General features: G+C 41.4%; 1 protein-coding gene across 1 annotated transcript in view; it reads right to left on the bottom strand.

Annotated features, from left to right (window-relative positions):
* Positions 1–214: 214 nt before the first annotated feature.
* The window catches only part of Ak2 (Adenylate kinase 2), a 115,872-nt gene continuing 92,386 nt past the window's right edge, over positions 215–23,700 (bottom strand). The window contains exon 8 of the transcript XR_011712889.1: positions 215–1,520. The gene's annotated coding sequence lies outside the window, so the exon portion shown is untranslated. The remainder of the gene's footprint in view (positions 1,521–23,700) is intronic.

Genomic DNA, 23,700 nt, shown 5'->3' with positions numbered 1-23,700 from the left:
TCTGAGTCAAAAAATCAATAAGTTTTATCAGTATCTTATTTTGAGTCTTCAAGTTATGCCCAAGTATAAGTTGAATGTTAAAGTGTGACACTCAAAGATGGATGACATACAATATCCAAATGAACTGTCAGACAATAACAATAATGGTCACAGTGAGCCCTAGGCATCTATCATGGTATGCAAGAGACATGTTAAGGAACCCATACACATCATATTTCTTTTATACTAAAGTCTTATTTTCATTCAATCACTAAAAAAATACAAACAAGGCAACAAAATACATTCTAGCAAATTTAAAACCCTTTAATTTTCAGTGCTTACCTAAACAGATTTTGCGACTTCATGTTACCTTAAAAGTTATATGGCAGCACATACCAAATCATGGTACATATGAAAGTTCAGTGACAAACCTCACATTTCCTTGGTGTAAAGCATAGAAATATAAATTTTTATTAACATGAAAAATCATACAAGGAACATCCCAGTATATAAAAGATTAAACCAAACTTTTCCAACCAAAATATACTTAGATAAGCATGAAATATATATATATATATATATATATATATATATATATATATATATATATATATATATATATATATATATATATATTTACAAAAAAATGAAGATAAAGCAACTAACTTTTCTGATGAACATAGCTACCCATTACTAAACAACACAGAATGAAACAATATAGGGCCACTTACCCATGTGGAACTCCAATATGAGTGTATTTATCACTCAATAACCTCACCACTTAAAGTGCTGTTATGAACTTCTTGCAGATTTCATATTTGTTCTTTATGTTTCATTCATATTAACCTGGGACTACTATCAACTATATCACAACATACAAAGTTGTCTAAAGAATCAAGTTTACAGCCAGAAGCCATATGCAATTAATATTAGAAGCACATATTGGCTTTAAAAAAAAAAACACTTTATCCACCTGGCTTAGCTCATGGTGTCCAGCTATTAACCCAGAGTAACTTTATAAAATAAATTTACACAATTTAGGTACAACACTTCCTTTAGGGTAAATTCTTATATTACTACTCTGATGATATATTGTTCCCTACAAATCCTTTGATTTAAAGTGTCCATCAGAAAGTTAAGACTGCAAAAATAACATTGCTGTTGGTGAATTAGTACCAGGAAATTATGACAAACTATGATTATTTTTATTTGTTTACAAGAATTAAAAAGCTTCACTATAAAACAATCTAGACCTTAGCTACAATAGCAAGACCTGAGATTAGGCAAATCCCTCTGCACCACCATAATAAACTGAGCAACTAATACATTTCCCAATCTATTTATAAGACAGGATATCTACACGAAACAATTTACAACACAGGCAAATTAGAAACCAGACTGCATAACACATAAGTGCTCTGTAGTCTGGATAAATGAATGGATCTAGAGAAGTGTTGCTAGCCTGCTGGAGAAACCTGTCTTGACATCTTGGTATGTAAAGTCTGTATAATTACAGTCCACCTTGCCCATGCAGTTAGATACTGAAACAAGTCTAAATGATAATCAAATACAATAAAGATTTTTTCTTAAGAAAAAATCCTAAAATAACACATTCCCACACCATTTTCCTGTATACATGTATATAGCTTTGGGAGCATAGTCTTGTCAAAGAATTTTTCACTCCAAAGCCCCCTGCTGCTGTAAGTAACATCCTATGGCTGTAGGAGCACTTTAGAAAGGTTCTAGGTAACCAGGACTCTTTCACAGAAATTAGTCCTAGGTAACTATAAATAAATTAATACATATATTTACATCCTGACCTGGGAGTCCCTCCTGTCCATATGAGGCTCCTGTGGTCAGGACCACAGGTCAAAAAGTGTTGAGATTTTTGTGCGTCGATGTGCAGAGACCAAAGGACAACTGAGTGCTCAGTGTCTTCAGAGCTTTGTGGGTATGAAAGGTTTTGGGATGAATACATATACCTATATATATATATATATATATATATATATATATACATACACATGCAGGGGTCCTGGGTTTGATCCTGGCTCTTGGAGGTTTGTACACACACACACACACACACACACACATATATATATATATATATATATATATATATATATATATATCTTTCAAACCATTCGCCATTTCCCGCGTTAGCGAGGTAGCGCCAAGAACAGAGGACTGGGCCTTTTTTGGAATATCCTCACCTGGCCCCCTCTGTTCCTTCCCTTGGAAAATTAAAAAAAAAAACGAGAGGGGAGGATTTCCAGCCCCCCGCTCCCTCCCCTTTTAGTTGCCCTCTACGACACGCAGGGAATACGTGGGAAGTATTCTTAATCCCCTATCCCCAGGGAAAATATATATATATATATATATATATATATATATATATATGACCCCTGACTTATGATGGTTTGCTTCTGATTTCCGACTTTACAATGGTGCAATAGCAATATGCATTCAATAGAAACAGTACTTTGAATTTTTATCTTTTCCCGGGCAAGCGATATGCAGTAAGACACTCTCTCATGATGCTGTCCAGTGGTAACAAGCCACTGCTTCCAGTCAGCGAAGCGATCATGAGCGTAAACAACCATTACTCGACAGTGTACTGTGCTGCCAGAGTTTTTGCATCCCATCATGCTTACAAAACACCCATCTGTGTGAGTACACATATAATCACTATTTTCTTTTAGGTACAGTATTAAAAAAAATTACACGAGATATTCAACACTTTACTATAAAATAGGCTTTCTGTTAGATGATTTTGTCCAACTGTAGGCTAATGTAAGTGTTCTGAGACCTTTTAAGGTAGGCTAGGCTAAGCTATGATGTTCAGTACTAAATGTATTTTTGACATATTTTCAACTCATGTTGGATTCATCAGCATATAACCCTATCATAAGTCAAGGAGCATGTGTGTGTGTGTATATATATTCTTTCTTTCATACTATTCGCCATTTCCTGCATTAGCAAGGTAGCGTTAGGAACAGAGGACTGGGCCTTTGAGGGAATATCCTCACCTGGCCCCCTTATCCGTTCCTTCTTTTGGAAAATTAAAAAAAAAACGAGAGGGGAAGATTTCCAGCCACCCGCTCCCTCCCCTTTTAGTCGCCTTCTACAACATGCAGGGAATACATGGGAAGTATTCTTTCTCCCCTATCCCCAAGGATATGTATATATATATATATATATATATATATACTTTCATACATGCTCACCATTTCCCACATAAGCGAGGTGGCATTAAGAACAGATGACAAAGCCTTAGAGGGAAAACTCCTCTCTTGGATCCTTGCTCTGTTCCTCTTTTGGAAATTAATACAGGAAGGGAGGATTTCCAGCCAACTGCTCCTGCCCCTATTAGCAGCATTCTCTTTTTGAACTGTCAGAAAAGCACTTCTTCCCTGGACACAAGCAAAGGATATGGTCCTGATGGCATCCATCCCTGTGTACTGAAAGTGTGCCTCTGAACTTGCACCTGTGCTTGCTCATGTGTTCAGTTTGTTTAAAAACCAAACCTTTTCCTTCTTCTTGTAAGCACGCATTGATACATCCCATCCCTAAGAAGGGTGACTGTTCTGACCCCTTTAAATATCAACTTATTGCTTTGATATCTACCATTTCCAAAGTCTTTGGATCCCTCCTCAACTCCCATATCCTTAAACACCTTGAAAATCACAATATGACTTCCATAAGGTGAGATCCACTGGTGATATTCTTTCCCATCTTACTAATGTCTGGTCATCATACCTGAAAGATTTTAGGGAGTCGCATAGTTGCCCTTGACATAGCCAAAGCTTTTAAAAGGATGTGGCATCAGGGTCTCATCTCTAAAAGCTCCCCTCTTTTGGCTTCCCTCCCTCACTTTGCTCCATGTCAAGCTTCCTCTAGCCCAATCTTCTCTCTGATTGTTGACTAATCAGCCTCCCCATTTTCTCCATCAACAGTGGTGTCCCTCAAGGCTCTGTCCTGTCCCCTACACTTTTTCTGCCTTTTATCAACAATCTCCTACCCTGCACAAATAATCCAATGCAATCATAAAATGACGACTAAACAATGCATTCATCCACATCTTTCAATTCTGCTCCTTCTTCTCTCTCTCAACATGTATGTCTTGACAGAGCTTCTTTAACAAACTCGGACAGGATATCTCAATGGAAGACAAAACCTTGTTAAGTTTAATGCCTCCAAGATCCAGTCTCTACCCATCTGTCAAAAACTCCTCACAACACTCGTATCTCCTTTGAGGGCTCTGTAATTCTACTTCTTTTATAAGATCCACTCTCTCTTGGAAACCCCACATTACAAGAATAGTGTCTTGCTTAGATGTCGAAACTTCTTTTCTTCTTAACAGTCGCTCCGTTTATACAAAGAATAGATTTGTCCTTGTATGGAGCACCGCTCTCACATCTGGGGAGGTTCAAGCTCTGCATCCTTACTTGACAGAGTCGAAAGCAGTCTGACCTATAAACTGTCCCAGGTTAATTGCCAAACTTGACCCTGTTACCCTACCCTGCAATGTTGGTTCACTTCCCTCTTCTCTAGGTATTACTTTGGTTTTTGCTCCCGAGAGCTAGCTGTCTGTGTGCCCACACAAATGGCTAGACCATGCAATACTTAGCAAGCTGCTGCATCACATGATTACCAAATGGCCATTGCCAACTCAAGGGTTGGCTGTTTTGACAACTGCTTTTTTCCCTACATGTCGAAGATATGGAACTCTTTACCACCTTGTGTCTTTCCCAATACTTATGACCTGGCACACTTTACAGGTTTTTCACCTCCAAAATTCATAAATAGTTTCCCTTGTCTTTTCTATTTGTTTCATAATTATCTCTTATCTCAAGTAAGGCCTGGCCTTGATGTGGACTTTTGTCCATGATTGGAAAAATCTTTCTCCCCATCTTCAAGGAAAATACATATACATATATTTATTCATTAATTTATTTATATATCATACTTGATCGCCATTTCCTGCGTCAGTGAGGTAGCACCAGGAAGCAGATGAAAAAAGACTCATTCACTCATATACACACAAAAATACATACTCGCCAATACTCGCATATATCTATAGTTATTTATTATACTTGATCTCCATTTCCCATCTCAGCGAGATAGCACCAGGAAACAAAGAACTGCCCATCCACTCATATACACATAACCGCCCATACATGCACACATACATAAATACACATATCAACATACACAAATACATACACATACATATATGAATACACACATGTACATATTCATACTTGCTTGCCTTCATCCATTCCTGAAGCAACCCTACCCCACGGGAAACAGCATCACTACTCCCTACTTCAGCAAGGTAGCGCCAGGAAAACAGGCAAAAAAGGCCACATTCGTTCACACTCAGTCTCTAGCTGTCATGTGCAATGCACTGACACCACAGCTCCTTATCAACATCCAGGCTCCACAGATCTTTCTATGCTTTGCCCCAAATGTTTCACATGCCCTGGTTTAATCCACTGACAGCACATCGACCCCGGTATATCACTTTGTTCCAATTCACTCTATTCCTTGCATGCCTCTCACCCTCCTGTATGTTCAAGCCCCGATCGTTCAAAATCTTTTTCACTCCATCCTTCTACCTCCTATTTGGTCTTCTGCTTCTCCTTGTTCCCTCTATCTCTGACACATATATCCTCTCTGTCAACCTTTCCTCACGCATTCTCTCCATATGTCCAAACCATGCAAATACATATTCATACTAGTTTGCCTTCATCCACTCCCAGTGCCACTGCACCACCACAGGAAACAGCATTGTCTGCATCAACGAGGTAGCGTCAGGAACCAGACAAAAATAGGCCACATCCACCCAAATCCATATATGAGCTGTCACGTGTAATGCATGAAAACCACAGCTCCCTTTACACATCCTGGCCCCACAGACCTTTCTATGGTCATATGGTGTAATCACGAAGCAGACATGTGACAATCACAGATGAGCTTGCAAACCATGAGGGAAAATCAAATCAGGAAAATTTGATGAAGCGCTTTTGTGTATTTCAGAAGCAAATTGTAACAGATCAAAAGAAGAAGAATTTTTACAGACACACCAGGATATGTTACCAGAGTCACAACTTCCACGATGTGGCACAGTTAAGATGCACATACACACACACACACACATATATATATCTATATATCTATATATATATATATATATATATATATATATATATATATATATATATATTAACATCCAAAAGTTAATGTGCTGAGAGGTGCAACTGGAGGGATGTCTGATCATTATCTTGTGGAGGCTAAGGTGAAGATCTGTATGGGTTTTCAGAAAAGAAGAGTGAATGTTGGGGTGAAGAGGGTGGTGAGAGTAAGTGAGCTTGAGAAGGAGACCTGTGTGAGGAAGTACCAGGAGACACTGAGTACAGAATGGAAAAAGGTGAGAACAATGGAAGCAAGGGGAGTGGGGGAGGAATGGGATGTATTTAGGGAATCAGTGATGGATTGCGCAAAAGATGCTTGTGGCATGAGAAGAGTGGGAGGTGGGTTGATTAGAAAGGGTAGTGAGTGGTGGGATGAAGAAGTAAGAGTATTAGTGAAAGAGAAGAGAGAGGCATTTGGACGATTTTTGCAGGGAAAAAATGCAATTGAGTGGGAGATGTATAAAAGAAAGAGACAGGAGGTCAAGAGAAAGGTGCAAGAGGTGAAAAAAAGGGCAAATGAGAGTTGGGGTGAGAGAGTATCATTAAATTTTAGGGAGAATAAAAAGATGTTCTGGAAGGAGGTAAATAAAGTGCGTAAGACAAGGGAGCAAATGGGAACTTCAGTGAAGGGCGCAAATGGGGAGGTGATAACAAGTAGTGGTGATGTGAGAAGGAGATGGAGTGAGTATTTTGAAGGTTTGTTGAATGTGTTTGATGATAGAGTGGCAGATATAGGGTGTTTTGGTCGAGGTGGTGTGCAAAGTGAGAGGGTTAGGGAAAATGATTTGGTAAACAGAGAAGAGGTAGTGAAAGCTTTGCGGAAGATGAAAGCCGGCAAGGCAGCAGGTTTGGATGGTATTGCAGTGGAATTTATTAAAAAAGGGGGTGACTGTATTGTTGACTGGTTGGTAAGGTTATTTAATGTATGTATGACTCATGGTGAGGTGCCTGAGGATTGGCGGAATGCGTGCATAGTGCCATTGTACAAAGGCAAAGGGGATAAGAGTGAGTGCTCAAATTACAGAGGTATAAGTTTGTTGAGTATTCCTGGTAAATTATATGGGAGGGTATTGATTGAGAGGGTGAAGGCATGTACAGAGCATCAGATTGGGGAAGAGCAGTGTGGTTTCAGAAGTGGTAGAGGATGTGTGGATCAGGTGTTTGCTTTGAAGAATGTATGTGAGAAATACTTAGAAAAGCAAATAGATTTGTATGTAGCATTTATGGATCTGGAGAAGGCATATGATAGAGTTGATAGAGATGCTCTGTGGAAGGTATTAAGAATATATGGTGTGGGAGGCAAGTTGTTAGAAGCAGTGAAAAGTTTTTATCGAGGATGTAAGGCATGTGTACGTGTAGGAAGAGAGGAAAGTGATTGGTTCTCAGTGAATGTAGGTTTGCGACAGGGGTGTGTGATGTCTCCATGGTTGTTTAATTTGTTTATGGATGGGGTTGTTAGGGAGGTAAATGCAAGAGTTTTGGAAAGAGGGGCAAGTATGAAGTCTGTTGGGGATGAGAGAGCTTGGGAAGTGAGTCAGTTGTTGTTCGCTGATGATACAGCGCTGGTGGCTGATTCATGTGAGAAACTGCAGAAGCTGGTGACTGAGTTTGGTAAAGTGTGTGGAAGAAGAAAGTTAAGAGTAAATGTGAATAAGAGTAAGGTTATTAGGTACAGTAGGGTTGAGGGTCAAGTCAATTGGGAGGTGAGTTTGAATGGAGAAAAACTGGAGGAAGTGAAGTGTTTTAGATATCTGGGAGTGGATCTGGCAGCGGATGGAACCATGGAAGCGGAAGTGGATCATAGGGTGGGGGAGGGGGCGAAAATTCTGGGGGCCTTGAAGAATGTGTGGAAGTCGAGAACATTATCTCGGAAAGCAAAAATGGGTATGTTTGAAGGAATAGTGGTTCCAACAATGTTGTATGGTTGCGAGGCGTGGGCTATGGATAGAGTTGTGCGCAGGAGGATGGATGTGCTGGAAATGAGATGTTTGAGGACAATGTGTGGTGTGAGGTGGTTTGATCGAGTGAGTAACGTAAGGGTGAGAGAGATGTGTGGAAATAAAAAGAGCGTGGTTGAGAGAGCAGAGGAGGGTGTTTTGAAGTGGTTTGGGCACATGGAGAGAATGAGTGAGGAAAGATTGACCAAGAGGATATATGTGTCGGAGGTGGAGGGAACGAGGAGAAGAGGGAGACCAAATTGGAGGTGGAAAGATGGAGTGAAAAAGATTTTGTGTGATCGGGGCCTGAACATGCAGGAGGGTGAAAGGAGGGCAAGGAATAGAGTGAATTGGAGCGATGTTGTATACCGGGGTTGACGTGCTGTCAGTGGATTGAATCAGGGCATGTGAAGCGTCTGGGGAAAACCATGGAAGGCTGTGTAGGTATGTATATTTGCGTGTGTGGACGTGTGTATATACATGTGTATGGGGGGGGGGGGTTGGGCCATTCCTTTCGTTTGTTTCCTTGCGCTACCTCGCAAACGCGGGAGACAGCGACAAAGTATAAAAAAAAAAAAAAAAAAAAAAAAAAAAAAAATATATATATATATATCCCTGGGAATAGGGGAGAAAGAATACTTCCCACGTATTCCCTGCGTGTCGTAGAAGGCCACTAAAAGGGGAAGGAGTGGGGGGCTGGAAATCCTCCCCTCTTGTTTTTTTTTCAATTTCCAAAGGAAGGAACGGTGAAGGGGGCCAGGTGAGGATATTCCCTCAGAGGCTCAGTCCTCTGTTCTTAACGCTACCTCGCTAATGCGGGAAATGGCGAATAGTTTGAAAGAAAAGAAAAAGATATATATATATATATATATATAGTCTTTTCCTACCGCTGCCTTGTGTGTGCGCACAGGTTGTGTGTGTGTGCTATTTCATGTATGGTGGGGTGGCAAGGGAATGAATGAAGGCAGCAAGTATGAATATGTACATATGTATGTATACGTTGAAATGTACAGGTATGTATAAGTGTGTGTGTGGGCGTTTATGTACATACATGTGTATGTGGGTCGGCTGGACCATTCTTTCGTCTGTTTCCTTGCGCTACCTCACTAACATGGGAGACAGTGATTGAGTATATGAAATGAATTATTTATTCATTTATAAATATATATGTGTGTGTGTGTGTGTGTGTGTGTGTAAGAGGCATAAGTTTGTTGAGTATTCCTAGGAAATTATATGGGAGAGTATTGATTGAGAGGGTAAGGCAATTACAGAGCATCAGACTGGGAAAGAGCAGTGTGGTTACAGAAATGGCAGAGGATGTGGATCGGGTGTTTGCTCTAAAGAATGTACATGGGAAATCCTTAGAAAAAAGATAATTTGTATGTAACATTCATGGATCTGGAGAAGGCATATGATAGGGTTGATAGAGATGCTTTGTGGAAGGTTTTAAGAGTATATGGTGTGGGTGATAGAGACGCTTTATGGAAGGTTTTAAGAGTACATGGTGTGGGAGATAAGTTGCTAGAAGCAGTGAAAAGTTTTTACAATGGATGTAAGGCATGTGTATGAGTAGGAATAGGGGAGAGTGACTAGTTCTCAGTGAATGTCAGTCTGCGGAAGGGGTGTGTGATGTCCCCATGGTTGTATAATTTGTTTATGGATGGGGTGGTTTGGGAGGTAAATGCAAGAGTTTTGGAGAGAGAAGTGAGTATGCAGTCTGTCGGGGATGGGAGGGCCTGGGAAGTGAGTTAGTTCTTGTTCACTAATGATACAGCTCTTGTGGCTGATTCATGTGAGAAACTGCAGAGGTTGGTGACTGAGCTTGGAGAAGTGTGTGATAGGAGAAAATTGAGAGTAAATGTGAATAACAGCAAGGTTATTCATTAGGTTCAGTAGGGTTGAGGGACAAGTTAATTGGTATGTAAGTTTAAAAGGAAAAAACTGGAGGAAGTGAAGTGTTTCAGATATCTGGGAGTGGACTTACCAACAGATGAAACTGGGGAGGTGAGTCACAGGATCAGGGAGGGGGCGATGGTTTTGGGAGCAATGAAGAATGTGTGGAAAGAAAGAACATTATCTTGGAGAGCAAAAATGGATATGTCTGAAGGAATATTAGTTCCAACAATGTAAAATGGTTGCAGGGCATGGGCTACAGATAAGATTGTGTGGAGGAGGGTGGGTGTGTTGGACATGAAATGCTTGAGGACAATATTGGTGTGAGGTGGTTTGATCGATTAAGAAATGTAAGGGTAAGCGAGATGTGTGGAAATAAAAAGAGTATGGATGAAAGAGCAAAAGAGGGCATGTTGAAATGGTCTGGACATATGGAGAGAATGAGTGAGGAAAGGTTGACAAAGAGGATATATATGTCAGAGGTGGAGGGAACAAGGAGAAGCAGGAGACCAAATTGGAGGTGGAAGGATGGAGTGAAAAAGATTTTATGCGACTGGGGCCTAAACATACAGGAGGGTGAAAGGTGTGCAAGGAAAAGAGTGAATTGGAATGAACTGGTATACCGGGGTCGACATGCTATCAATGGACTGAACCAGGGCATGTGAAGCATCTGAGGTAAACCATGGAAAGGTCTATAGGGCCTGGATATGGATAGGGAGCTGTGGTTTCAGTGCATTACACATAACAGATAGAGACTGAGTTTGAACGAATGTGGCCTTTTTGTCTATAATCCTGGTGCTACCTCGATGATCGGGGGCAAATGAATGACTCTTCTTCTCCTTCCCTACTCTGAAACTCTTTAATGTCTTTTTTACCCTGGAGTTGTGGGCCCAGCGACCTTTCATTGCACTACTCTACTGCAGCACCTGGTTATATGAACCAATGAGATAACCCATAGCAATATAAGCCCTGATTGGGGAAATATTAGCTTACTTCTGCTGATTGCGATGCTGTTTTCCTGTGGGGTGGGGTAGCGACAGGAATGGATGAAAGCAAGCAAGTATGAATATGTACATGTGTATGTTTGTAATGTTTGCATATGTGTATGTATATATATATGTATATGTTGATATGCATGTATATGTGCATATGCGTACACGGGCCTTTCTTCGTCTGTTTCCTTGCACTAACTCGCTGATGAGGGAAAAAGTAATTATATATATAAATATGTTTTCATCTTTCATACTATTTGCCATTTCCCACGTTAGCAAGGTAGCGTTAAGAACAGAGGACTGAGCCATTGAGGGAATATCCTCACCTGGCCCCCTTTTCTGTTCCTTCTTTTGGAAAATCAAAAAAAAGAGAGGGGAGGATTTCCAGCCCCCCCCTTTAGTCACCTTCTACGACATGCAGGGAATACGTGGGAAGTATTCTTTCTTCCCTATCCCCAGTGATAATATATTAATATGGCAGCTAGAGGCTGAGTGTGAACGAATGTGGCCTTCAATGTCTTTTCCTAGTGCTACCTCGCGCATGCATAGGGGGAGGGGGTGCCATTTCATGTGCAGCGGGATGGCGACGGGAATGGATGAAGGCAGCAAGTATGAATATGTACATTTGTATATATGTATATGTCTGTGTATGTATATGCATGTATATGTTGAAATATATAGGTATGAATATGTGCATGTGTGGGCGTGTATGTATATAAATGTGTATGTGGGTGAGTTGGAACATTCTTTCGTCTGTTTCCTTGCACTAACTCACTAACGCAGGAGACAGCGACAAAGTATAATAAATAAATAAAATATATATATATACATATATATATATATATATATATATATATATATATATATATATATATATATATATATATTTCCCTGGGGATAGGGGAGAAAGAATACTTCCCACGTATTCCCTGCGTGTCGTAGAAGGCGACTAAAAGGGAAGGGAGCGGGGGGCTGGAAATCCTCCCCTCTCGTTTTTTTTTTTTTTCCAAAAGAAGGAACAGAGGAGAGGTCCAGGTGAGGATATTCCCACAAAGGCCCAGTCCTCTGTTCTTAACGCTACCTCGCTATCACGGGAAATAGCGAATAGTATGAAAAAAAAAAAAATATATATATATATATTATCCCTGAGGATAGGGGAGAAAGAATACTTCCCACGTATTCCCTGCGTGTCGTAGAAAGTGACTAAAAGGGGAGGGAGCGGGGGGCTGGAAATCCTCCCCTCTCGTTTTTTTTTTTACTTTTCCAAAAGAAGGAACAGAGAAGGGGATAGGTGAGGAAATTCTCTCAGGGGCCCGGTCCTCTGTTCTTAAAGCTACCTCACTGGCGCGGGAAATGGCGAATAGTTTAAAAGAAAGAAAAGTATATATATATATATATATATATATATATATATATATATACAGCGCTGGTGGCTGATTCATGTGAGAAACTGCAGAAGCTGGTGACTGAGTTTGGTAAAGTGTGTGAAAGAAGAAAGTTAAGAGTAAATGTGAATAAGAGCAAGGTTATTAGGTACAGTAGGGTTGAGGGTCAAGTCAATTGGAAGGTAAGTTTGAATGGAGAAAAACTGGAGGAAGTAAAGTGTTTTAAATATCTGGGAGAGGATCTGGCAGCGGATGGAACCTTGGAAGCGGAAGTGAATCATAGGGTGGGGGAGGGGGCGAAAATCCTGGGAGCCTTGAAGAATGTGTGGAAGTCGAGAACATTTTCTCGGAAAGCAAAAATGGGTATGTTTGAAGGAAAAGTGGTTCCAACAATGTTGTATGGTTGCGAGGTGTGGGCTATGGATAGAGTTGTGCGCAGGAGGGTGGATGTGCTGGAAATGAGATGTTTGAGGACAATGTGTGGTGTGAGGTGATTTGATCGAGTAAGTAATGTAAGGGGAAGAGAGATATGTGGAAATAAAAAGAGCATGGTTGAGAGAGCAGAAGAGGGTGTTTTGAAATGGTTTGGGCACATGGAGAGAATGAGTGAGGAAAGATTGACCAAGAGGATATATGTGTCGGAGGTGGAGGGAACGAGGAGAAGTGGGAGACCAAATTGGAGGTGGAAAGATGGAGTGAAAAAGATTTTGTGTGTTCGGGGCCTGAACATGCAGGAGGGTGAAAGGAGGGCAAGGAATAGAGTGAATTGGATCGATGTGGTATACCGGGGTTGACGTGCTGTCAGTGGATTTGAATCAGGGCATGTGAAGAGTCGGGTAAACCATGGAAAGTTGTGTGGGGCCTGGATGTGGAAAGGGAGCTGTGGTTTCGGGCATTATTGCATGACAGCTAGAGACTGAGTGTGAACGAATGGGGCCTTTGTTGTCCTTTCCTAGTGCTACCTCGCACACATGAGGGGGGAGGGGATTGGTATTCCATGTGTGGCAAGGTGGCGATGGGAATGAATAAAGGCAGACAGTGTGAATTGTGTGCATGGGTATATATGTATGTGTCTGTGTGTGTATATATATATGTACACTGAGATGTATAGGTATGTATATTTGCGTGTGTGGACGTGTATGTATATACATTGTGTATGGGGGTGGGTTGGGCCATTTCTTTCGTCTGTTTCCTTGCGCTACCTCGCAAACGCGGGAGACAGCGACAAAGCAAAATAAATAAATATATATATATATATATATATATATATATATATATATATATATATATATATATATATATATATCCCTGGGGATAGGGGATTAAGAATACTTCCCACGTATTCCCTGCGTGTCGTAGAAGGCGACTAAAAGGGGAGGGAGCGGGGGGCTGGAAATCCTCCCCTCTCGTTTTTTTTTTTTCCCAAAAAAGAAGGAACAGAGGGGGCCAGGTGAGGATATTCCAAAAAAGGCCCAGTCCTCTGTTCTTAACGCTACCTCGCTAACGCGGGAAATGGCGAATAGTTTGAAAAAAAAAAAAAATATATATATATATATATATATATATATATATATATATATATATATTTTATATTTTATTTATTATACTTTGTCGCTGTCTCCCGCGTTTGCGAGGTAGCGCAAGGAAACAGACGAAAGAAATGGCCCCCCCCCCCCCATACACATGTATATACATACGTCCACACACACAAATATACATACCTACACAGCTTTCCATGGTTTACCCCAGACGCTTCACATGCCTTGATTCAATCCACTGACAGCACGTTAATCCCGGTATACCACATCGCTCCAATTCACTCTATTCCTTGCCCTCCTTTCACCCTCCTGCATGTTCAGGCCCCGATCACACAAAATCTTTTTCACTCCATCTTTCCATCTCCAATTTGGTCTCCCTCTTCTCCTCGTTCCCTCCACCTCCGACACATATATCCTCTTGGTCAATCTTTCCCCACTCATTCTCTCCATGTGCCCAAACCACTTCAAAACACCCTCTTCTGCTCTCTCAACCATGCTCTTTTTATTTCCACACATCTCTCTTACCCTTACGTTACTCACTCGATCAAACCACCTCACACCACACATTGTCCTCAAACATCTCATTTCCAGCACATCCATCCTCCTGCGCACAACTCTATCCATAGCCCACGCCTCGCAACCATACAACATTGTTGGAACCACTATTCCTTCAAACATACCCATTTTTGCTTTCCGAGATAATGTTCTCGACTTCCACACATTCTTCAAGGCCCCCAGAATTTTCGCCCCCTCCCCCACCCTATGATCCACTTCTGCTTCCATGGTTCCATCCGCTGCCAGATCCACTCCCAGATATCTAAAACACTTCACTTCCTCCAGTTTTTCTCCATTCAAACTCACCTCCCAATTGACTTGACCCTCAACCCTACTGTACCTAATAACCTTGCTCTTATTCACATTTACTCTTAACTTTCTTCTTCCACACACTTTACCAAACTCAGTCACCAGCTTCTGCAGTTTCTCACATGAATCAGCCACCAGCGCTGTATCATCAGCGAACAACAACTGACTCACTTCCCAAGCTCTCTCATCCCCAACAGACTTCATACTTGCCCCTCTTTCCAAAACTCTTGCATTTACCTCCCTAACAACCCCATCCATAAACAAATTAAACAACCATGGAGACATCACACACCCCTGCCGCAAACCTACATTCACTGAGAACCAATCACTTTCCTCTCTTCCTACACGTACACATGCATTACATCCTCAATAAAAACTTTTCACTGCTTCTAACAACTTTCCTCCCACACCATATATTCTTAATACCTTCCACAGAGCATCTCTATCAACTCTATCATATGCCTTCTCCAGATCCATAAATGCTACATACAAATCCATTTGCTTTTCTAAGTATTTCTCACATACATTCTTCAAAGCAAACACCTGATCCACACATCCTCTACCACTTCTGAAACCACATATATATTTTTAATTTTGCTTTGTCGCTGTCTCCTGCATTTGCGAGGTAGCGCAAGGAAACAGAAGAAAGAAATGGCCCAACCCACCCCCATACACATGTATATACACACACGTCCACACATGCAAATATACATACCTATACATCTCAATGTACACACATATATACACACACAGACACATACATATATACCCATGCACACAATTCACACTGTCTGCCTTTATTCATTCCCATCGCCACCTCGCCACACATGGAATACCATCCCCCTTCCCCCCTCATGTGTGCAAGGTAGCGCTAAGAAAAGATAACAAGGGCCCCATTCGCTCACACTCAGTCTCCAGCTGTCATGCAATAATGCCAGAAACCACAGCTCCCTTTCCACATCCAGGCCCCACACAGCTTTCCATGGTTTACCCCAGACGCTTCACATGCCCTGATTCAATCCACTGACAGCACGTCAACCCCGGTATACCACATCGATCCAATTCACTCTATTCCTTGCCCGCCTTTCACCCTCCTGCATGTTCAGGCCCCGATCACTCAAAATCTTTTTCACTCCATCTTTCCACCTCCAATTTGGTCTCCCACTTCTCCTCGTTCCCTCCACCTCTGACACATATATCCTCTTGGTCAATCTTTCCTCACTCATTCTCTCCATGTGCCTAAACCATTTCAAAACACCCTCTTCTGCTCTCTCGACCACGCTCTTTTTATTTCCACACATCTCTCTTACCCTTACATTACTTACTCGATCAAACCACCTCACACCACACATTGTCCTCAAACATCTCATTTCAAGCACATCCACCCTCCTACGCACAACCCTATCCATAGCCCACGCCTCGCAACCATAAAACATCGTTGGAACCACTATTCCTTCAAACATACCCATTTTTGCTTTCCGAGATAATGTTCTCGACTTCCACACATTCTTCAATGCTCCCAGGATTTTCGCCCCCTCCCCCACTCTATGATTCACTTCCGCTTCCATGGTTCCATCCGCTGCCAGATCCACTCCCAGATATCTAAAACACTTTACTTCCTCCAGTTTTTCTCCATTTAAACTTACCTCCCAATTGACTTGACCCTCAACCCTACTGTACCTAATAACCTTGCTCTTATTCACATTTACTCTTAACTTTCTTCTTTATATAAATAAATAAATATATATATATATATATATATATATATATATATATATATATATATTAGCAAGGTAAAATACAAGGAGGGGAAGGTTTCTAGCCCCCACTAACGTCCCCTTTAGCCGCCTTCTACAACATGCAGGAAATGCATGGGAAGTATTCTTTCTCCCCAATCAACAGGGATAAGCATACGTATGTAAGCAGGAGAGTTGGTCAGAGAGCGTTATTGGATTACGTGTTAATTGATAGGCGTGTGAAAGAGACTTTTGGATGTTCATGTGCATAGAGGTGCAACTGGAGGGATGTCTGATCATTATCTTGTGGAGGTGAAGGTGAAGATTTGTAGAGGTTTTCAGAAAAGAAGAGAGAATATTGGGGTGAAGGGAATGGTAAGAATAAGTGAGCTTGGAAAGGAGACTTGAGTGAGGAAGTACCAGGAGAGAATGAGTGCAGAAAAGAAAAAGGTGAGAGCAAAGGACGTAAGCAGAGTGGGGGAAGAATGGGATGTATCTAGGGAAGCAGTGATGGCTTGCGCAAAAGATGCTTGTGGCATGAGAAGTGAGGGAGGTGGGCAGATTAGAAAGGGTAGTGAGTGGTGGGATGAAGAATTATGATTATTAGTGAATAAGAAGAGAGAGGCATTTGGCCGATTTTTGCAGGGAAATAGTGCAAATGACTAGGAAATGTATAAAAGAAAGAGGCAAGAGGTCAAGAGAAAGATGCAAGAGGTGAAAGAGGGCAAATGAGAGTTGGGGTGAGAGTATCATTAAAATTTAGGGAGAATAAAAAGATGTTTTGGAAGGAGGTAAATGAAAAGCATAAGACAAGAGAACAAATAGAAACATCAGTGAAGGGGGCTAATGAGGAGGTAATAACAAGTTGTGGTGATGTGAGAAGGAGATGGCATGAGTATTTTGAAGGTTTATTGAATGTGTTACATGATAGAGTGGCAGATATAGGGTGGTTTGGTCGAGATGGTCTGCAAAGTGAGAGGATCAGGGAGAATGATTTGGTGAACAGAAAAGAGGTAGTGAAAGCTATGCAGAAGATGAAAGCCAGCAAGGAGGTGGGTTTGGATGGTATTGCTGAGGAATATATCAAAAAAGGGGGTAAGTATGTTGCTGAATGGTTGGTGAAGATATTCAATGTATGTATGGCTCATGGTGAAGTGCCTGAGGATTGGTAGAATGCATGCATAGAGCCATTGTACAAAGGCATAGGGGATAAAGGTGAATGTTCAAATTACAGAGGTATAAGTTTGTTGAGTATTCCTGGGATATAATGTAGGAGGGTATTGATTGAGAGGGTGAACTCATGTAAAGAGCATCACAATGGGGAAGAGCAATGTGGTTTCAGAAGTGGTAGAAGATGTGTGGATCGGGTGTTTGCTTTGAAGAATGTACGTGAGAAATACTTAGAAAAATGAATGGATTTGTATGTAGCATTTATGAATCTGGAAAAGGAATATGATAGAGTTGATAGAGATGCTCTGTGGAAGGTATTAAGAGTATATGGTGTGGGAAGCAAGATGCCAGAAGCAGTGAAAAGTTTTTATCAAGGATGTAAGGCATGTGTACAAGTAGGAAGAGAGGAAAGTGATTGGTTCTCAGTGAATGTAGGTTTGCAGCAGGGGTGCATGATGTCTCCATGGTTGTTTAATTTGTTTATGGATGGGGTTGTTAGGGAGGTGAATGCAAGAGTTTTGAGTGAGGGGCAAGTATGCAGTCTGTTGTGAATGAGAGGGTGCGGGAAGTGAGTCAGTTGTTGTTTGCTGATGATACAGCACTGATGGCTGATTCGGGTGAGAAACTGCAGAAGCTGGTGACTGAGTTTGGTAAAGTGTGTGAAAAAAGAAAGCTGAGAGTAAATGTGAATAAGAGCAAGGTTATTAGGTACAGTAGGGTTGAGGGACAAGTTAATTGGGAGGTAAATTTGAATGGAGAAAAACTGGAAGTGAAGTGTTTTAGATATCTGGGAGTGGATTTGGCAGCGGATGGAACCATGGAAGTGGAAGTGAGTCACAGGGTGGGGGAGGGAGCGAAACTTCTGTGAGTGTTGAAAAATGTATGGAAGGCGAGAACATTATCTCAGAAAGCAAAACTGGATATGTTTGAAGGAATAGTGGTTCCAACAATGTTATATGATTGTGAGGTGTGGGCTGTAGATAGGGTTAAGAGGAGGGTGGATGTGTTGGGAATGAGATATTTGAGGACAATATGTGGTGTGAGGTGGTTTGATCGAGTAAGTAATGAAAGGGTGAGAGAGATGTGTGGTAATAAAAAGAGTGAGGTTGTGAGAGCAGAAGAGGGTGTATTGAAATGTTTTGGTCACATGGAGAGAATGAGTGAGGAAAGATTGACAAAGAGGATATATGTGTCAGAGGTGGAGGGAGCGAGGAGAAGTGAGAGACCAAATTGGAGATGGAAGGATGGAGTGAAAAAGATTTTGTGCGATCGGGGCCTGAAGATGCAGGAGGGTGAAAGGCGTGCAAGGAATAGAGTGAACTGGAATGATGTGGTATACCAGGGTGGCGAGTTGTCAATGGAATGAACCATGGCATGTGAAGCAGCTGGGGTAAAGCATGGAAAGTTTTATGGGGCCTGGATGTGGAAAGAGAGCTGTGGTTTCGGTGCATTATACATGACAGCTAGATACTGAGTGTGAACGAATGTGGCATTTGTTGTCTTTTCCTTGTGCTACCTCATGCGCATGCAGGGGGAGGGGGTTGTCATTTCATGTGTGGCAGGGTGGTGATGGGAATGAATAAAGGCAGCAAGTATGAATTATGTACATGTGTATATATGTTTGTCTGTGTATGTATATATAAGTATATGTTGAAATGTATTGGTATGCATATGTGTGTATGTGGACGTGTATGTATATGCATGTGTATGTGGGTGGGTTGGGCCATTCTTTCATCTGTTTCCTTGCGCTACCTCACTGCTCACACGGGAGACAGCGACAAAGTATAATAAATAAATAAATAAACATATATATCATTTATCCCTGGGGATATGGGAGAAAGAACACTTCCCACATATTCCCTTCATGTCATGAAAGGTGATTAAAAGGGAGAAAGCAGGGGGGGTGAATATCCTCCCCTCCCGTTTTCACTCTTCCAAAAGAAGGAACAGAGAAGGGAGGCAGGTGAGGATTTCCCTCTTAGGCTTAGTTGTCTGTTCTTAACGCTACCTCGTTAACATGGGAAATGGCAAATATGTATGAAAAAAATCATTATTAATATTATTACTATTAATATTATTATTATACTTGGTTGCCATTTGCCACGTCAGCGACATAGCACTAGGAAACAGACAAAAAATTGCTCATCCACTCATATACACATATATCTACATAAACACCCATACATGTACACATACACAGACATATACATATAAACACATGTACATACTCATACTTATTTGAATCCATCCAATCCCAGCACCATCCTGCCCCACAAGAAACAGCATCACTAATCCCTGCTTCAGCGAGGTAACCGCTAGGAAAACACAAAAAAAAAAGAGCCACAATCGTTCACCCTCAGTCACTAGCTGTCATGTGTAATAAATCGAAACCACAGCTTCCTATCCACATCCTGGCCCCACACACCTTTCCATGGTTTACCTCAGATGTTTCACATGCCCTGGTTCAGTCCATTGACAGCATGTTGACCCAGTATACCACATTGTTCTAATTCACTCCATTCCTTACATGCCTCTTGCCCTCCTGTCTGTTCAGCCCCTGATCGCTCAAGATCTTTTTCATTCCATCCTTTCAACTCCAATTTGGTCTCCCGCTTCTTCTTGTTCCCTCCACCTCTGACACATATATCCTCTTTGTCAACCTTTCCTCACTCATTCTCTTCTGTGTCCAAACCAAACCATTTCAACACACCCTCTTCTGCTCACTCAACCACTCTTTATTACTACACATCTCTCTTACCCTTTCATTACTTAATCAAACCACCTCACACCCCCATATTGTCCTCAAACATTTCATTTCCGATACATCCACCCTTGATTGCTGTTTCTTGAGTTTGCAAGGGAACAAGTGAGGAAAAGTTACATTCACTCGAATCCATTCTCTAGCTGTCATGTATAATGCATTGAAACCACAGCTACCTAACCACACCCAGGCCCCACAGACCTTTCCATGGTCTCCCCTAGCTGCTTTGTACGCACTGGTTCAGTCCACTGACAGCCCTGTATACCACATAAGTCAAATTCATTCTCTCCTGCATGTTTAGGCCCTGATTGTTTTGACTCCAACCTTTCATCTCCAATTCAGCCTCCCCTTCTTGTTCCTTCCACTTCTGACAAATATATCCTCTTTGTCATCATCTCATTCATGGTCTCCATGCATCCACACCATGTCAGCACACCCTCTTCAACTCTATCAACCACATGCTTACATTACTACACCCCTCTCTTAACCTTTTATTACACACTGAATCAAACCACCTAACAGCACATACTGTCCTTAAACATTTCATTTGCAACATCAACTCAACTCTACACATTCCCACCAACAGCCCATGCCTTGCATCCATATAATGTTGTTGAAACCATCATACCTTCAAACATACCCAAAATTGCCCTCCCAGATAACAAACTCTCATTCCATACATTCTCCATTGCCCTCAGATCTTTTGCCCCTCATCCACCTGAAGGTTTACTTCTCCCATGGTTTCATTTACCACCATGTCCACTTCTAGATGTCTAAAACACTTCTTCCTTCAATTTCTCTCTATTCAAACTTACACTGCAGATAATCTGTCCCTCTACCTTGCTAAACCTAATAACTTAGCTTTTATTCACATTTATACTCAACTTCCTTCTTTCACACATTCTTTCAAAGTCAATCCCTAACTTCCGCAGTTTTTCACTCAAATCTGGCACCAGTGTTAAGTCTTCAGCAAAAAAAAAAAAAAAAAAAAAAAAAACTGGCTTACTTCCCCTTCATCCCCTACAGACTGCATACTTGCATCTCTCTCCAAGACTCTTGTAATTACCTCTCTCATCATCCCATCCATAAACAACTTAAAAATCCATGGTAAATCACATCTCTGCCGCATACCAACCTTCTCTTGGAACCATTCATTCTCCTCCTGTCCTACTTGTACATATGCCTTATACCTTTGATAAAATCTTCTATGCTTCAAGCAGCTTTCCTCCCAAACCATATATTCTTAAAACCTTCCATAAGGCATCTCTATCAACCCCATCAAATGTTTTCTCCAGATCCATTAATACTACATACAAATCCTTCTGTTTTTATCATCAGTTCTCACACACCCTTTAAAGCAAAAAACCTGAAACCTATATCCTCAACCACTTCTGAATTGACACTGTTCTTCCTTAATATAATGCTCTCAACATACCCCCACCATCTCAATCATTACTCTTCCATACAACTTACCAGGTACACTCAACAACCCTACCCTGAATAGGTTGAACATTCAATCTATTCCCCTTACCTTTCTACAATGGTGCTATACATGCATTTTGCACATGCTCAGGCACCTCACCATGTACCATGTGTTTGATGATGGAGTGGCAGATGTAGGGAGTTTTGGTCAGGATGGTGTGCAAAGTGAAATAGTCAGGGAGAGTGCTTTGGTGAAGAGGGAAGAGGTGATGAAAGCCTTGTGACAGATGAAATCCAGTAAGGTGGCAGGTTTGAATGGTATTGCAGTTGAATTTATTCAGAAAGGGGGTGACTGTGTTGTTGATTGGTTGGTAAGAATATTCGTTGTATGTATGGATCATGGTGAAGTGCCAGAGGATTGGCAGAATGCATGTATAGTGCCACTCTATAAAGGTAAAGATGATATAGGTGAGTGTTCAAACTAGAGGCATACGTGTATAGTAGGGTAATGATTGAGAGGGTGAAGGCATGTACAGACCATCAGACTGAGGAGGAGCAGTGTGGTTTCAGAGGTGATAAAGAATTTGTGGATCAGGTGTTTGCTTTGAAGAATGTGTGAGAAATACTTACAAAAACAGATGAATTTGTATATAGCATTTATGAATCTGGATAATACATACCATAAGCTTTGTGGAAGGTCTTAAGAGTATATGGTGTGGGAGGTAAGCAGCTAGAAGCAGGGAAGTTTTCTAGTAATGAGAAGTTTGTATCAAGGGTGTAAGGCATGTATACAAGAAGGAAGAATGGAGAGTGATTGGCTCCCAATGAAGGTCGGTCTGCGGTGTGAGTTCCTGATGTCCCCATTCTTGCTTAATTTGTTTATGGATGGGGTGATTAAGAAGTTCTGGAGAGAGGGGATGAGAGGACCTGGGAAGTGAGTCAGTTGTTGTCTGCCGATGATACAGCACTTGTGGCTGATTCTTGAGAGAAACTGCAGAAATTGGTGACTGTTTGGAAAAAGGTGTGAAAGGAGAAAGTTGAGAGTAAATGTGAATAAGAGCAAGGTTATATGGTTCAGCATTGATGAGGGACAAGTTAGTTGGGATCTGAATTTGAATGGAAAAAATTGGAAGATGTAAATTGTTTTATACATCTGGGAGTGGACTTAACAGCGAATGGAACCATGGAAGCGAGTCATAGGGTGGGGAAGGGGGCAAAGGTTCTGGGAGTGATGAAGAAGGTGTGGGAAGAGTGAACGTTACCTCAAAGAGCAAAAATGGGTATCTTTGAAGGAAGAATAGTGCCAACAATATTATATGCTAACAAAGCATGGGCTATAGATAGGGTTGCACAGAGTGCTGTCAGTGGACTGAACCAAGGGCATGTGAAATGTCTGCTCCCTTTCCACATCCAGGCCACACAAACCTTTTCACGGTTTACCTCAGATGCTTCACATGCCTTGGTTCAATCCACTGACAGCATGTCTACTCTAGTATACCACATCATTCCAGTTCATTCCATTCCTTGCACGCCTATCACCCTCCTGTATGTTCAAGTCCCAATCGCTCAAAGTCTTTCTCACTCCATCCTGCCACCTTCAATTTGGTCTCCTGCTTCTTCTTCCCTCTACCTCTGACACATATATCCTCTTGGTCAATCTTCCCTCACTCATTCTCTCCATGAGACCAAACCATTTCAACACACCCTCTTCTGCTTTCTCAACCACATTCCTTCTATTATCACACACCTCTCTTGCCCTTTCATGACTTACTCAATCAAACCACCTCAAACCACATATTGTCCTCACACATCTCATTTCCAACACA

Source organism: Panulirus ornatus, chromosome 6 (genome assembly GCF_036320965.1).
Source record: "Panulirus ornatus isolate Po-2019 chromosome 6, ASM3632096v1, whole genome shotgun sequence".
Classification (NCBI taxonomy): domain Eukaryota; kingdom Metazoa; phylum Arthropoda; class Malacostraca; order Decapoda; family Palinuridae; genus Panulirus; species Panulirus ornatus.
This window is presented reverse-complemented; position numbering and strand designations above follow the sequence as displayed.